The sequence below is a fragment of the Pelophylax lessonae genome (assembly GCF_965119305.1).
Source record: "Pelophylax lessonae genome assembly, chromosome: 3".
Lineage (NCBI taxonomy): Eukaryota > Metazoa > Chordata > Amphibia > Anura > Ranidae > Pelophylax > Pelophylax lessonae.
In genome coordinates, this window is record NC_138770.1 from 15,508,873 (window position 1) to 15,525,561 (window position 16,689).

The 16,689-nt window shown below is 45.1% G+C and overlaps 2 protein-coding genes and 1 pseudogene across 3 annotated transcripts in view; all 3 read right to left on the bottom strand.

Annotated features, from left to right (window-relative positions):
• LOC309550230 (uncharacterized protein) overlaps positions 1–16,689 on the bottom strand; it is a gene marked incomplete at its 5' end in the record, with an annotated part of 1,091,635 nt that overhangs the window by 351,717 nt on the left and 723,229 nt on the right. The gene's annotated exons all lie outside the window — the stretch shown is intronic.
• The window catches only part of LOC309550765 (uncharacterized protein), a 42,464-nt gene that overhangs the window by 11,491 nt on the left and 14,284 nt on the right, over positions 1–16,689 (bottom strand). The gene's annotated exons all lie outside the window — the stretch shown is intronic.
• LOC309548743 lies at positions 5,265–16,672 on the bottom strand (annotated as a pseudogene). The gene is made up of 5 exons: positions 16,660–16,672; positions 16,369–16,470; positions 13,912–14,343; positions 12,957–13,589; positions 5,265–5,290 (listed from the first exon to the last, which is right to left on the bottom strand). The product of its transcript is annotated as an uncharacterized misc_RNA (transcript).

Here is a 16,689-nt window from a genome sequence, read left to right on the forward strand (position 1 = left end):
ACACAGGGGGATTGTCAAACACTCGCCCAGCGCTTAAAAACAGAGTAAAAACCACATAACCATAAAAGACTCGATATAAATTAACATAAAAGTTGCTGATCGCAGCTACAGTAAAAAAGAAGCAATCTAAAACATAATGTAATAAATACTAGCAATGTCCAGCATGAATCACATTCAGCAGCGCTTAATATGTATTCAACATATCCTGATCATATAGTCCTCATGTGAGTGTTATACCAACAAAACAGTCTCTATTCAAACAAAGGCATGTATTCCTCAAATATTCGGTGTTCCCGGTGCTCTGAAATACTTAATCCGGTATAAGCCTTCACCACACCATCAGTGACCCCTTAGGAGTGGGCACTCACCAGAGATAACATGGAAATACGCCTGTAAGCATTGGTTGCTTGAACCCTTGATACTCCGGACCACCTCTGCTCACACCAGAAGGACTCCGCTTACCAGTCTCAGTCGGGGATCAGCTCATAACCATATAAAATTGGAAAAATAGGAGGCACAATAGTGTGATACCGTTTCACAAAGCTTTATTTAGTACCCACTCTTTCACATACTCGTTCCTCTTACCCCCAAAATACCCCTAGGAATGTGCCTATAATGAACAGATTTGCTCCTTTGTCCAATGAGATTAGGGAGCCTGATCGCTACATGACAACTCATCCTCAGAATGGGGTAGTGCCCCCGAATCAGCAGGGAGGATGGTCAGGAGACCCAGATGCACATTCATCACAGCAACAAGACCAATATTCTAGGGGAGGGGATAGACAACATCAGAATGTACCTTATACTTCTAACCAGCGTTTTTTTCCCGGGGTTACCCCCAAGGTAAAAAGACGAAAAAACACAAAAAAAGGGGGGCAAGAGGGGGGAGGAGACTCCGCCAGAAAAAGGAGGCCTCTTTAAAGGATGGAGGTCTCTTTAATCTCAGCTCTGCCCCGATTTCCAATGACGAAAAATGTGTTTTAAATAGGGGGCTGAAATATGCACCCCCAAAACAGCTGGATAAATTCGGTACATTTATTGACCTCCAAAAATATGTCAGGAAGGTCAATATAAAGAGGTATCTAGCCACCAATCCTATAAAGTCTAAATCAGAGTACGTTATGGGTATCAAAAACACCAATTTTTCCAATGCCTCTACGTTCAATCCCCCTGGTGCAGTAGCACCTGCTGTGGCGGTGTTCAGGGACTTGGTCGCCAAGGATATAGACCAACTCCAACTGAACAAATGTGGGATGAGTCTTGCCTTTAACAGAGGCTTAAAGTCTCTTAAAGAACGTAAGGACATAGTCGTGAGGCCTGCTGACAAGGGCGGCGGGATAGTCATAATGGACACCGCCGCCTATGATACGGAAATGCTCAGACTTTTGTCAGATAGGGAGACGTATCTGCCTTTAAGAGGGGATCCTACACTCAGGTACAAAAAGGAGCTGGTTAGCTTGGTGAATGAGGGTTTTGTTAGGAAACTCCTCACTAAGAAAGAAAAGGCATTTTTGGTGCCTTCCGCTCCAAGAGTGCCCGTTATGTATTTTTTGCCCAAAATACATAAGGATCCAGTTTGCCCACCCGGGAGGCCTATAGTTAGCGGTATCGATTCCGTTACCTCCCGGGTGGGCAAATATATTGACCATTTTCTCCAACCCATAGTGGTTAAGTTGCCCTCATACCTACGAGACTCCACGCAGGTGATTAACGAGCTTAGTCGTATCACCTGGCAAGAGAATTATATATTGGTTACAGCTGACGTTGCTTCACTGTATACCATAATATCGCACCAACATGGTAGAGAGGCAGTGTCTCACTATTTGGGACTTGAGAACCTTTTGGGTTTTCAGAGGGATTATATCATCTCCCTCTTGGACTATGTCATGACCAGGAACTATTTTTGGTTCAATGGAACTTACTATTTGCAGAATAGGGGGGTGGCCATGGGTGCGAAATTCGCGCCCAGTATGGCCAACCTGTTCATGGCCAAGTGGGAGGAGGATGTCGTCTGGGGTGTGCCTAGGCCGGAGCTTGTGCTCTGGCGTAGGTACATAGACGACATCCTCTTCCTGTGGGATGGCACAAGGGAGTCCCTGAGTCAGTTCATGGATACCCTTAATGGTAACCAAAGAGGCATAAGTCTGACCTACGAGTCGAGTAACAAGGAGATTAATTTTCTCAACTTGAGGATCCGTATAGAGGAGGGTCAAATTGTTACTTCCACTTTTTTTAAGCCGACTGACAGGAACGGATTCATAGATACCACCAAAACAGTCTCTATTCAAACAAAGGCATGTATTCCTCAAATATTCGGTGTTCCCGGTGCTCTGAAATACTTAATCCGGTATAAGCCTTCACCACACCATCAGTGACCCCTTAGAAGTGGGCACTCACCAGAGATAACATGGAAATACGCCTGTAAGCATTGGTTGCTTGAACCCTTGATACTCCGGACCACCTCTGCTCACACCAGAAGGACTCCGCTTACCAGTCTCAGTCGGGGATCAGCTCATAACCATATAAAATTGGAAAAATAGGAGGCACAAGCTCCGGAATTAGACCAAGACCTCAATGACTACCCGCTAATCGGTTAGGGTACATATAGGGAACAGTGTGCAGTGTGTCTGTGTCCTCTGTTGAAGTTGCATACGACGAAACGCGTCAGAACACAGGCACGCTGTTTCCCGGGTAGTCATTGAGGTCTTGGTCTAATTCCGGAGCTTACCCATAAGTCATACAGAGAGATCCTGTGCAGGAACGGTGAGCAGGCCATCACATCGTGATTACCTAATTACAGGCTTGAATATTTTTATCTTGATGTAAGCAGATTGGATGTGGGGGTTGTTTTATGTGAAAGAGTGGGTACTAAATAAAGCTTTGTGAAACGGTATCACACTATTGTGCCTCCTATTTTTCCAATTTTATATGGTTATGAGCTGATCCCTGACTGAGACTGGTAAGCGGAGTCCTTCTGGTGTGAGCAGAGGTGGTCCGGAGTATCAAGGGTTCAAGCAACCAATGCTTACAGGCGTATTTCCATGTTATCTCTGGTGAGTGCCCACTCCTAAGGGGTCACTGATGGTGTGGTGAAGGCTTATACCGGATTAAGTATTTCAGAGCACCGGGAACACCGAATATTTTAAGAATACATGCCTTTGTTTGAATAGAGACTGTTTTGGTGGTATAACACTCACATGAGGACTATATGATCAGGATATGTTGAATACATATTAAGCGCTGCTGAATGTGATTCATGCTGGACATTGCTAGTATTTATTACATTATGTTTTACACCGTGATATACACTTCAGATATACTCCATGGCTGATCTTCATCATGTAAGAAACACTTCATAAGGAGATCAGAGATCACCAAAGACATGGATGAAGTGTTGTCCCGTGTCGGCCATTGATAGCAGGAGAAAAAAAAATGGAGTCCTTACCTTTCATTGGCTGAGTACATTTTGTGCGGAAAGATTTCACAAACATTTAGAGGTCTTTTTTTTAAATAAATGTGTGATTTTCTATAATCGTCAGATCCATCTAGTGACCATAATGTGTTATTTCGCTTTTTTTAATTGAGGTATTTTGGGACAAATACTGGATTATGGCCTCTAGATGGAGCTGAGGATTCTCTTCATAGGCCGCTATGAACTGAATGTACAATCTGATCAATGTACTGTACTCACGTTGTCACTGGGGGTGTTGAAAATGATCGGCGCATCGCCATGCAGCCTTTTCCGATTCGGTTACGATGCGGAACCCAGAATAATTGCGGTTGTGCGTGACGTCGTCCTGGCTCCTCCCCCACCCCCTACAGAAGTGTCATTGCTGGATTAACAGCTGTTGGCCTGGCTGCGTCCGGCGCTGTTCCCCTCTCATTGGAGGGTGTTGCTTCAGGAGGCGGGCGATGCAGAACATCAATGTGCCGCCCCCACGCTCTCCGCCTTTCCTCGGGATTTGTATCTCTGTCACCTCCCCCATGGGCGGGTGTAGTGCCGCTCGGCGCAAACATCATCATCACATCCCTGGGATGAGACACAGAGTCTGCTTCAGGAAATGAGCTGCGAGGGGAGGGGGAGGGGTAATAGACCAGCCTGCCATGTTTAATGTAAGTGAGGGGTGAGTGCATAGAAGTGGCCCATCCCCCATCTCTGCTGTACCTCCAGTCTGTGTACTGTGTGTGCCTATCACATTGGGGCCTTAGTTGCTGCCAAAAGACTCCCCAATGATTTGTTAAAGTGATACTAAAGGGTATTATTATTCTTTTCTGTAAAATAAAGAAAGATATCATACTTACCTGCTGGTCGTCTCCTGTACCATGTCTGTAATCTCTGACCGTCTCCTGTACCAAGTCTGCAGTCTCTGACCGTCTCCTGTACCATGTCTGCAGTCCCTGACCATCTCCTGTACAGTATATGCAATCTCTGACCATCTCCTGTACCATGTCTGCAGTCTCTGACCATCTCCTGTACCATGTCTACGGTCTCTTACCGTCTCCTGTACCATGTCTGCAGTCTCTGACCGTCTCCTGTACCATGTCTGCAATCTCTGACCGTCTCCTGTACTATGTCTGCAGTCCCTGACCATCTCCTCTACAGCATCTGCAATCTCTGACCATCTCCTGTACCATGTCTGCAGTCTCTGACCATCTCCTGTACCATGTCTACGGTCTCTTACCGTCTCCTGTACCATGTCTGCAGTCTCTGACCGTCTCCTGTACCATGTCTGCAATCTCTGACCGTCTCCTGTACTATGTCTGCAGTCCCTGACCATCTCCTCTACAGCATCTGCAATCTCTGACCGTCTCCTGTACCATGTCTGCAGTCTCTGACCATCTCCTGTACCATGTCTACAGTCTCTGACTGTCTCCTGTACCATGTTTGCAATCTCTGACCGTCTCCTGTACTATGTCTGCAATCTCTGACCGTCTCCTGTACTATGTCTGCAATCTCTGACCATCTCCTTTACCATGTCTGCAATCTCTGACCGTCTCCTGTATCATGTCTGCAGTCTCTTACCATCTCTTGTACCATGTCTGCAGTCTCTGGCTGTCTCCTGTACAACGTCTGCAATCTCTGACCGTCTCTTGTACTATGTCTTCAGTCTCTGACCATCTCCTGTACCATGTCTGCAGTCTATATATTTTTTCCTTTATATATATATAATATACATACATATACACCCTATTTATTTTTATAAAACACAGTATTGCCGCGCTATAGGAAATAAATATATAAACAGTTCAATTGATCACAAATCTCAAAGGTAAAGCAGCCACACAAAACCTGGAAAATTACAGATTTAAAACACATAAAAAACGAAATGTGGCGCTGAACCCTAAAACATAATATGATGTAAATGAGGAAACAGTCCATGCAGATGTATCTTCACTTTAAAAGAGGCAAGTCCAGAGTGAAACCACCACCAGAAGAGCACTCAACACACCACCACTCCTTACCAGATGGAGTTGACCCCCACAACAGAGATCAATTGCACGTGTGTACAGGATCAGAGATATCCCACTCAAATGTCCGGTTCACAGGCTCAGAGTGTTGATAGAAAAAAGGAGAAAACATCACATAGCGCAGACTGTTTCCAAGAAGTTTATTCCCACTAATTAAGGCCACTTACAGAATCCAGAAGTTTTCCTCGCTTTCATATCAAGAAGCTCCCCTCTGGTTCTGAGGCATTCCTGTTGGCAAACACTCGGTCTGTGGCCGTCCTATCTCCTCCTAGCTACGGCACGCGTCGCCTAGTACGCCTCCCGACGCACGTTTCGACATAGACTGTCGTTGTCAAGGGATGAGGCTGCGGCGCACGCTAGTGCCTTAAAAAGCGACGGAGGAGAAAAAAACCACCCACCGGAAGTGTGCAATACCCGGAAACCGGATATGCGCTCCACAGTCCAGAACCACCCGGACCGGAAGGAAATAGAGGAGGAGAAAGACATGCTGAAAGGATGATGAGAAAAAAATCAAAAATCATCACTAACATTAACTTAATTAGCAGTCCGCTCCTCCATATCAAATGCCCTAAACTAAAAAAATATTTAAAGCAAGGCATATGCATCAAGGATAAAAACTATCCACCATAGATTAAAAACACAGCCCGAGGAGATAGCGCCACCTGCCGGTGTGGACCAAAGGAACGCTCATAAACATTGGGGAGTCACAATAGCATTACAATAAAATCTGAACAAAATAAAAATATAAAGAAACATAAAAATATTGCACCAAATACATAACAATATTTAAAAACATGTCACAGGATATAAAATCATAAAAATATAACAAATCCAAAACATTGTCACAAATTGCACCGAAGGATAGACACTAAGAGTTATTGATGTGGGCATTCAAATCCCATTCTACGTTAAGGCCTAAGGGGGTATAGCATCTGAGTCTATAAATCCAATTAGTTTCGAGCTTAGAAACCCCCCCTTATCATATTGCTTCCCCTCCAGTGGCCTGAAAAGCTATCTATGCCCAAAAATAAGGTCCCACTAGGATCCTTATTATGACACTCGGCATAGTGCCTCGAAAGACTATGCTTGGGGAAGCCCTTGACTATGTTGGCCACATGCTCCTTGAGCCTTACATGAAGCTCCCGAATAGTGCGGCCAACATAGTCAAGGCCGCATGGACACCTCACCAGATAAACCACATATCTTGTGGTACACGTGATGAAGGGCCTAATGGTGAAATCCTGGCCCGCGGTCTCAGATCTAAAGGTATCTATGCGTCTCCTCTTTTCCACATTTAATTTGCAGATAGCACACCTCCTACATCTGTGAAAACCTCCCATCTGCTGAAAAAATGAGACCTTTTTGGGAGGGTCCCGGATGTTGGGAGCTATCTGTAACCTCAAAGGGGGAACACCCCAATAAATAACTTGAGGCTGTGGAGGTAAAAGAGGACCCAACACCCCGTCATTTTTTAGGATGTGCCAGTGACGACGTAAGATGTTCTTTACAGAGAAATGTTGGGTTGAGTATGTGGAAAAAAAGGCGAAATCGAAGGTTTTTTGTGACTCCCTCGTTTTCGGCTGTAGGAGGTCATCCCTAGGCCTAGAATCCGCTCTAGACATGGCCTGGATCAAGAGGGATTCATCGTAGCCTTTTTCCAAAAATCTATCCTTCAAAATGGAAGCCTCTCGTAAAAAGTCCTCCCTCCGTGAACAGTTACGCTTCAAACGTAAAAACTGACTGACAGGAACGGACTCCAACGCCGCCTTATGATGGCATCTCTTGGTATCTATGAATCTATGAATATTTATTTTTATACTTAACCTCTTTCTTAGAATAATTGCTTTTACACTTGTTTGAATTATAGGTGTCCGAGTCTGCATTTGCTGGGTCCCCCCCCCCTTTTTTTAGGACCGATTGGCTTATACCCACCTCAACCCTTGGTTAGACTCCTCCCCTCACTGCGCTCTCATTCCCTTATGGTCACAGGGCCTGCTTTGGTTTGTTACATGTAAGTAGTAGGATCTTATGTATACGATATTTCTAAGGGAGCAATTTGGTGTATTCTTTTTATTTTTTAAGATTTTTGTATTCTAAAATTAGCTTATATTTCTCTTGCGTCCTCCGACAGTCGCCGCCCACTCATACAGTCTTCCCCAATGGGGTATTGACTTCCTCTCCTTAGGAGTAGCTAGGCAAAAGACTTGCTAAAACAAAAGCATTTACATAGACACACCCATGGGGGCTGTCCCACTGGTCCAATACCCCCCCTGCAATAGCCATCCCAACTCAGTTTGGTAGCAAGCAGTTAAGTGTATAAGAACCCCAAAAGAGGGGCGGGGGCGGCGACTGTCGGAGGATTCAGAGCAAGGAATTTTACGGTAAGATTTTACAAAAATTCAATTTTTTCTTACGTCCTCCGACAGTCGCCGCCCACTCATACAGTCTTCACCAATGGGGATGTCCCAAAGCAGTGTAGACATGAGGGGCGGGAAACGCAACCATCAGAAAAAGGCAACTCAGTACCCATATCAGAGAAAGTAACCTTACCTGAACAGCAAGGGCAACAAAAAAGCTCAACAGGAGCAACAACCCAGGAAAGCAAAAAACCAAGGGGATAAACAACCCCAATAGCCAGGGACCCACACAAAACCTGGGTCCCCTACGGTACTGCCGCACAGAGATCTTTGTGGCCAAAGGAGGCATCAGCTGATGCCAGAACATTAATTTTGTAGAATTTGGAAAAAGTGTGCACTGACGACCAAGTCGCAGCCTTGCACACCTGGGCCACCGAAGCCTGATGCCGAAGGGCCCAGGATGTACTCACCGATCTGGTAGAGTGCGCCTTGACAGGGAAGGGTGGTACCCATTCCCTCAACGAATAGGCCTGAACAATTGTCTGTCTGATTCATTTTGAAATGGTCGCCGCAGACGCAGCCATACCCTTCTGAGGTCCCTATGGAAGGACAAAGAGAGAATCCGATTTTCGAAAGGATTCAGTCGACGACAGGTAAACCCTGATCGCCCTGACAACATCCAAAGAATGCAAAGCAATCTCTTTAGGATGCTTAGGATTCGCACAGAGCAAAGGTAAGATAATGTCCTCATTGAGGTGAAAATCCGAAACCACCTTTGGAAGAAAGGACGGGTTAGGTCGCAAAACCACCTTATCCCTATGAACCACCAGGTAAGGGGTGCGGCAAGACAACGCCGCCAACTCCCACACTCTGCGAGCAGAAGGGATCGCTACCAGAAAGGCAACCTTTTTAGATAGCAGAGACAACGAAATTTTCCTGATGTTTTCAAAAGGGGAACGTTGTAACAGAACCAAGTTCAAGTCCCATGGAGGCAGAGGCTCCCTTCTAGGAGGGACCAAGTGACGCAAACCTTCCAAGGCACTACCAACGCATCCGAGGCGTCTGCCAGAGGATCGCGCGTTTTTGCCACGAACCTTTCCACCTTGTGGTTTAGCCTAGATGCGAACAGATCCACATCCAGGGATCCCCACTTCGCACACAGCATTAGAAATACCTCCGGGTGCAGGGACCATTCCCCCTGGTCCAGGGTCTGGCGGCTCAGATAATCTGCCTGCCAATTCTCAACACCTGGAATGTGAACTGTCGATATTGCCGGGACAGTCTCGGCCCAAGACAGAATACTGGTCACTTCCTGGGCCGCCCGGGCACTTCTGGTCCCCCTTGGTGGTTGATGTATGCCACCGCAGTGGCATTGTCCGTCTGCACCTGTACAGGACAGCCCTGAAGACGATCCGACCAATGGAGCAGGCACAGCCTGATCGCTCTCAATTCCAATATGTTTATCGGAAGGGAGAATTCCTCCTCCGACCAAATGCCCTGGGCAGTTAGGTTGGCATCCGTGGGATAACTAGTCTACTAGTATTAACTAGTAATAACTAGTATTAATGTGGTTGTAATTTCGCATTTGTGGGAGGAGTTATCCATTGAGACCTGTTTCCAACCGGGGGATGGCGCTGTATCCTCTTGTATGTCCTAAGTGGTAGTGTCATCTGAGTGTATTTATGCACTTTAGGACCATGAGTGTCCTTCCGGTGAGACAGTATTAAAATTATTGGTCCTGTAATATGGATCTAGATCTCACTTATATGGGACTATCGAGATGCGCTGGTCATCAGCGATCTTGGAGTCCCTATATGTGCAATTAATTTTCAATTGAAATGTTGTTAATAACGGTACGACTTCCGGGGTGCTGGCACGCAAATTGATGGCTTCCGGCTTCTGACCGTGCTGGTTCCGATATCAGGGATGCTGGCATGTAATGTACTAGCTTCCTGTTCTGGATTATGTCAAGTCCGATCTGTTATTTCCGGTTGTTGGAGCGCAACTGCACAACTTCCGTGATCCAGGTCGTAGACTAGTTATCCCGCCCTTTCCGCCTCGCTCAGCATATAAATACCGATGGCTTACCGCAGGCCACACTCCCTGACGACGTCAATTGGCTGACGAAACGCGTAGGAGGAGCCTGCGGCACGCCACGCTGAGATACACGAGGGGACGCGGCGGCCATTTTCTTGGTTGGGAACTAGGTCCTGGAATTGCTCCCTCGAGATACATGCTGTAACATCTCCTTTCAAATGTGAGTTGCCACTTTTGTTTTGTGGTTTAAATAAATGTGTGACTGTACTTCACCATGGGAGTTGTCCCTTCTTTTTATTTATGTACTTATATCGAGTGGAGTGGTTGAGATCTTCCTAGTGAGCTGTTCAGATCTTCCTAGTGAGCTGGGCTGTCATCTACTTGGTCTGTCTGATCTCCAATACAAGCGGTCAATGATCTCTGTGGTGGGGATCATTGCGTTGTGGTAAGGGGCCATTTTTTCTACTTGGTGGTGGTCTCCATACACTGGATTTCAGGATGGTGAAAGTTTGATACGAGATTCGGGGAGCACTTTCTTCCTCTCTTTTTTGACGGACCTATCCTTCCAACTATTTGCATTTGTTTTATATGGACTGTTGAGTTCATTTGAACTGTTATTACTAGCGCTACACCATATTTTGTTAAATGCCAGTTTATGTGGCATCGCAAACAGGACACTGTAGGCTCTGATGGCAAAACACATAAAATTAAACAATTTATTAATTGTGGGACCCCTTTTGTTATCTATGGTATCCTGTGTCCTTGTGGGTTGTTATATGTCAGCCGCACAACTCGCCCCTTGAGAGTTCGTATTGGCGAACACAAGTGCAACATCATCCATGGGAAAGACAAATATTCAGCCCCCGGCATTTTAAGACTAAACATAATGGGGACCCCACATGCATGAAAATTTTTGGCGTTGAGGCCATTTCCGACAAACTCGATAAGGGTAGAAGATACCAGAAGCTTTGTAAGCGTGAAAACCTCTGGATCTTTACCCTTGGCAGCTTGGCACCTAAAGGGCTGAATGAGGACATTGAGGTTCACAACTTAGTTCAGTAGTTTAGGCAGGGCTGGCCCAAGACATTGTGCTGCCTGGGTCCAAAAATATAATGCTGCCCCCCCCCAAAAAAAAATACGCCCACCTTAAGGCCCACACATTCATTATTTTATATAATGATAATTAAAACTAAACATTTTGCTAGGTTCACATCTGTGTGGTGTGGGAGTGCGTGTAAATTGCACTTGTTCCCATATCCACATGCAACTGCACAAGAATTGTGCTGCTTTAAGAAAACACATGGGGGTGCCACTAACTCTCAATGGCACTCCCAATGTGATGCGGTTTCCCAGGCATGGAATGCATGGTGACAAAGCACATGTGGTTTCTGTGCATTTGCGTCTTAAAAAAAGGTTCAGGGGACCTTTTTTCTGCATGAAATCCAGGTGAAGTAGCCCATTCACATCATGGGCTGCTATGCCCCTGCAAACGCAGCATGCAGAACTATGTAGCTGTGAACCTAGGCTTGGACCTTGTGCTGTTGCCGTGGGCAACAGCTTAACTTGTATCTCAATTTTTGCAAAACTACCACATTAGTTTGGATGGGATTCTTTTTAGCCAATGCTCATCACTTGATAAGGGACTTGGTGAAGGTGCATTTTGGTGCGCCACCATCCTCCAGCCACCCCCCTCCCCTCCACAATTTGTAGCCAGTATGTATGAACAGATTCTTCCTAGTCGCTTTGTATACTGAACACATATAACACAGTCATTTTACCACAAAATAATCCTAATTACCACGGCCGTTTGAAGGAATTTGGGGGCCCCAAGCAAAATGGATATGGAGGCCCCCCCCCACCCCCGCACACACGCAAAGCCTACAGGAACCACAGCATAGCCATACAGTTTAAGTTCACCCACACTTTATATAAATAAAAAATGAGTACAGTGCAAATACTGCTTGAAAAAATATTTGAAATTTGAACATTTTCAACAATTGAACATTTGCAAAAAACACCACTGTACCATAAAATCAAATATACATTAAAAAGTAAAGTGCACAATAACTAAATCTAACATACTTACACACACACTCACATTAACATTTTTCAGCTCTCACAAACATGTGCAAATTATCTAAAACTGTTGTTTGCGAGCCTTGTGTAACGAGGTTTTTGGGACGCCCCCTAGTGTCTTTGGGGTCCCTAAACCTAGTTAACTCACTATGCCTGACAGGCGGGTCCTGAGCCTCCGCTATCTGGGAGCTGGGGTACATGTCTGCGGCAGTGCCTCCACCCAGTGGGGCATCCGGGGTAAGGATGTGGGGTCCCACTGGGAACATACTTGGTGCAATGAGACTGACACAGCCTAACTGGAACTAACTTTATATAGTAAGTAGCAAATGAACCAACATGCATGGGAAAATACAATAGAGTAACGCAGATAACAATGCAATGTGGATTTTCCTCACCCACCCACTAGCACACCTGCGTACCACCCCCTTATCTTCGCCCTAGTGGTCGTTGGTGCACATAGGAGAGTTGGGGCCCTTATAAGTCCTGCTCTGCAGAGTCATTGAAGCAGCCTGAAATGTGCAATGTCCACTCTGAACCTCAGAGTCTTTACTGTGAGTGAGGAGACAGGTGCCCTGTGGAGATACAGGGAGGGGCTTGGCTTACCCTCACAACACGATTAACCAGATCAGTCCGCGGCAGTCTCCCCTCACAGGATTCACCAGACATCTGTACTCAGTGCTTGTCTTTGCCAGCGGGTCCCTCTCTCAGCTGGTGTGGTCTTGGGTGAAGCAAGTTCTCTCAGCAAGGGTCTATCTCTGTGCTGCAGTCTTTCACGGCTAGTAGCCTGTCCTCTCCCTGGCTGGGCATGTGGTAACCTCCAGGAGTCTTCCAGGACCTTCTTGATCGGGGCTGTGTCTGGAAGTCCTAACAGGACCTGCGATAATGTCACAATCATGAGACTGACCAGGCAGCCAGTCATGTGATCAATGCTCAATGTTTTAATAACAGCATACTGAGTCCATCTGCCATCTACTGGGCCTTTCAGATAATACAGCCTGTGTAACTCCACAGGGTTACACTTGTTTTCTGCAAAGGCAATCACAATGTCCTCCATATCCAAAGACTGGCAAACATCACGCTCAATTGACATAAGTGGCAGTCCTGTGAGCCTTTCTTGGCCCATGGTGGACCTCATGTAATTTTTTATCAGCTTCAAAGCTGAGAAGCTCCTCTCACCAGAGGCCAATGACACAGGGAGAGTCAGGAGGAGACGCAAAGCAATGCTTAAATTACTGTACAAATCCAGTAGCTTCTCACTGTATATGTAATTAAGCATGTCAAATGGTGAAGTGGCTACATGGTCTGGAAAAGTGTAGAGAGATGAATTGATCTCAAGTGCCAAGTCATCAGCATCAATGTCATGGAGGGTTTGTTCCAATTTTTTGCAACGTTCATAAAGCTTTCCATTCTTTATTGTCTGCTTCATGTTGTCCTTTGAGAACAGAAAGTCATAAAGGTCATAAACACCCTTCAATCTTGCAAACCTGTCACTTAGGCTTCTGAGGGCAGTGTCAACCATGGTCAGAAATAAGTCTCTTCTGAAAGTCTCGTCTGGAGTAGACTGAGTTTCCTCTGTACCTTCATATAGAGACTGTCTTTTATTTTTACGCTGCCTTTTCTCAGGAAGGGTCATTTCCATATCCAGATTTTCTGCAATGTCTTTTGCATCAGTTTGACAGGAAGCAATCCCATTTTCCCTGAAGTCTTCAAGGTAGTCTTTTACTCCTTATTTTTCTGATCTAAGTGTTGCCATGGAAACATTTGGACTTTGTAGCAGCTTGCTGACATGATTGATCTGGTACAAAACATTGTACCAGGTCATTGCGCAAAGCAGAAAAGACCAGGTCTTCAACTCACCATGTAAGCTTTTAGCAGTGGACGTGGTCTCTGAGTCCCCCTTCTGTATAGCAATTGTTTGGAGTGCAGACAATGCATCCAGGATCTCTGGTAACTGGTATCGCACCACCTTCACGCAGTCAATCCGAGCTTCCCATCTTGTAGTTGACAAAGGTTTTAAAGTGAACTGCTTTACATGTTCCTTTAGAACTGCCCAGCATTGCACAGAGGAACTGAATAAGTTATAGAGTCTTTGCAACACACCAAAGAAGGAGATGGACAGCACTGAGGGACTTGACAGCATCTGACACAACCAGGTTAAGTGTATGACTGCTGCATGGAATGTAAAATGCTTTGCTGTTCAATTGCAAAATTCTTGTCTGAACACCCTGTTTATGGCCCATCATATTGCTGCCATTGTCATAAGACTGACCACGGCAGTCAGAAAGACTCAGGCTGTGTTTCTGCAGGTGGTCAAGCAGGACTTCAGTCAGGCCCTTACCAGTTGTGTCTTTGTCACGGAACCATGAACCAGACGTACAACAACAGATCAGTGAAAATAAGAAGGCTTTATTGAAAATCAAGCTGTAAAGCAAAAGTCCAAACGGATGGCGAAACCGAGGCAGAGTCCTTGTGAAGCCAGAGGTCAGGAACCAGGAGGGTAGTCAGACGAAGCCGGGATCAGGAACCAGCAGGGTAGTCAGACGAAGCCAGGATCAGGAACCAGCAGGGTAGTCAGACGAAGCCAGGATCAGGAACCAGCAGGGTAGTCAGACGAAGCCAGGATCAGGGACCAGAAGCAGCAGCAGTCTTAGAAGCATGTGAACACAGGAGGACCAAGCAAGAAACTGAAGCCACAGACCTCCTATATATATGAGCTAGGCATCCAGCTCCTCCCAGTGGGAAGGAGGAGCCGCAGGGTGGGAGGCTACAAGAAACCCAGAAACCAAGATGGCCGCCAGCACATGTCAAACGAAGGAGAACAGCAAGAAGGTAAGACCATGACAGTCTTCAACATCTAAAAATCCAAAGAAATGTTCTGCAATGGACCCAGGTGGTTCGCAATTGACTATTCTCAGAACAATGGAAAGCTGTTCCTTATGACTGACATCAGGAGTGCAATCCATAATAACAGAGTAATCCTTTGCTCTGTATACTCTTCTCACAATCTCTTCCAGTACCTTGTTTCCAATTAGTGCAATTATTTCATTTTGAATAGTTCCACTCAAATAATGCACTCTTCTTGTCTCTTGGTTTTTTATCCTTCTTATGTGTTCAGCCATAACTGAATTGAACTGTGCCATCAGTTCAACTTGTGCCAGAAAATTCCCATTGTGTGGGTCATACAACTCACTTGTGGCCCCTCTTAAAGCCTGGTTGCGTTCTGCTAAGTGACAATGTTAGCTCATTTACGTCAGGAGGCAATTGCAAGATGATTTACGACCCATCAGTCCTAACTCCCCCGTGTAGTGAATTTTCCTTCTGCTGGCCAGGAGATGTAAAGACATACAGCACTTAAGCTTCATGAGGATACATCTGATTTATTTCATTTCGGCTCACATATTTATGGGCCATTTGAGAGGGAAAAACCAGTTCAAACGAGTGTACAATCCATGGGTCAGTTTAACAATAGAATATATCTACTAAAACAATACATGAAACGGTTTTTGTCTTCCCTAACATATTGCTGTAAATGTGGGGTGTCGTGTGTCTGAAATTGCGTTAGTGGTAGGGCCGTTCCGTCTCTGCTCAGCTGTCTGATGTGTTAAGATGTAAGTAATTGTCAATGTATTCAGGTGTTGTCTGTAATCCATATGCAAAAGTCTGACTGTTAAGTGTCCAGGATGAATGACTGAGATGTGTTTAATATGTAAACAATTATCAACGTGTCTGTAATCTGTATGCGAAGTCTAACTATTGAGTGTCCAGGATGAATGACTGAGATGTGTTTAATATGTAAACACTTATCAACGTGTCTGTAATCTGTATGCGAAGTCTAACTATTGAGTGTCCAGGATGAATGAGATGTGTTAATGTATTTCTCTGGTATCATTAAATTTAATATTTCATTAAGGCACATTGATACACTCTTTCAGACAAATTATGGCAATCACTCTCCTTATGACACCTTTCCAATGCTCAATCTCGATCCGCATCAAGTCTTGTTGTCTTTGATCTATGGTTGTATTGGTTTGCAGTCTCCTCTGCAGCTCATGCCAGTTTGTCATATTGTCACAATGTCCCTTTGAATATTCGTGTTCTTTTAAATGATGAGCTAGGTTCCTCCATGTACGGAAGCCATGGTTGCTTAAGGCATTGTCACGCTTCCCAAAAACAGTGCAGGCAAAACAGAACACTGAGTCTGTGCTCATGGAATATAACATCCATGATCAAAGAATTTTCTCACCATTTTTCATGCTTCTCATGTAATTGTCATTTGTGAATCTTCGAGGTGGATTCTCAGAATTTTGGGGGAAAACAATGTTTGTGACTTGCACTGGTCCTTTTTAAACAATTTGACAGCGCACACTATCAGTCATGACCGCTGGCCACTGCGCAGGGTCATCTGCTATAATGACAGTGTTTGTGGTACCTTGAGCTGTAGAGGAAACCTCAGTGTTGAGAAGCTGTGCAGACTCAATTTCTGTCCTGGATGCAGTGTCTTCCACTGTGAGAGATGGTATTGATGGTGTAGCTGGGGAAAAAATAATGTTTTTATTAATATAATCCATCTGTTCAGGTACAGAATGCATCAGTGACTCTGAATCAGTCCTTGTGCTATAGAGGAAACATCAGCACTAAGAAGTGATGCCTCTGTTGATGTTGAGGATGAAGTTGATTGTGTAGCTGGGAAAATAATTGAAAAAAAAAAATCTGAAATTACCTGTGGAGTACATTTTACCATTTCACTGTT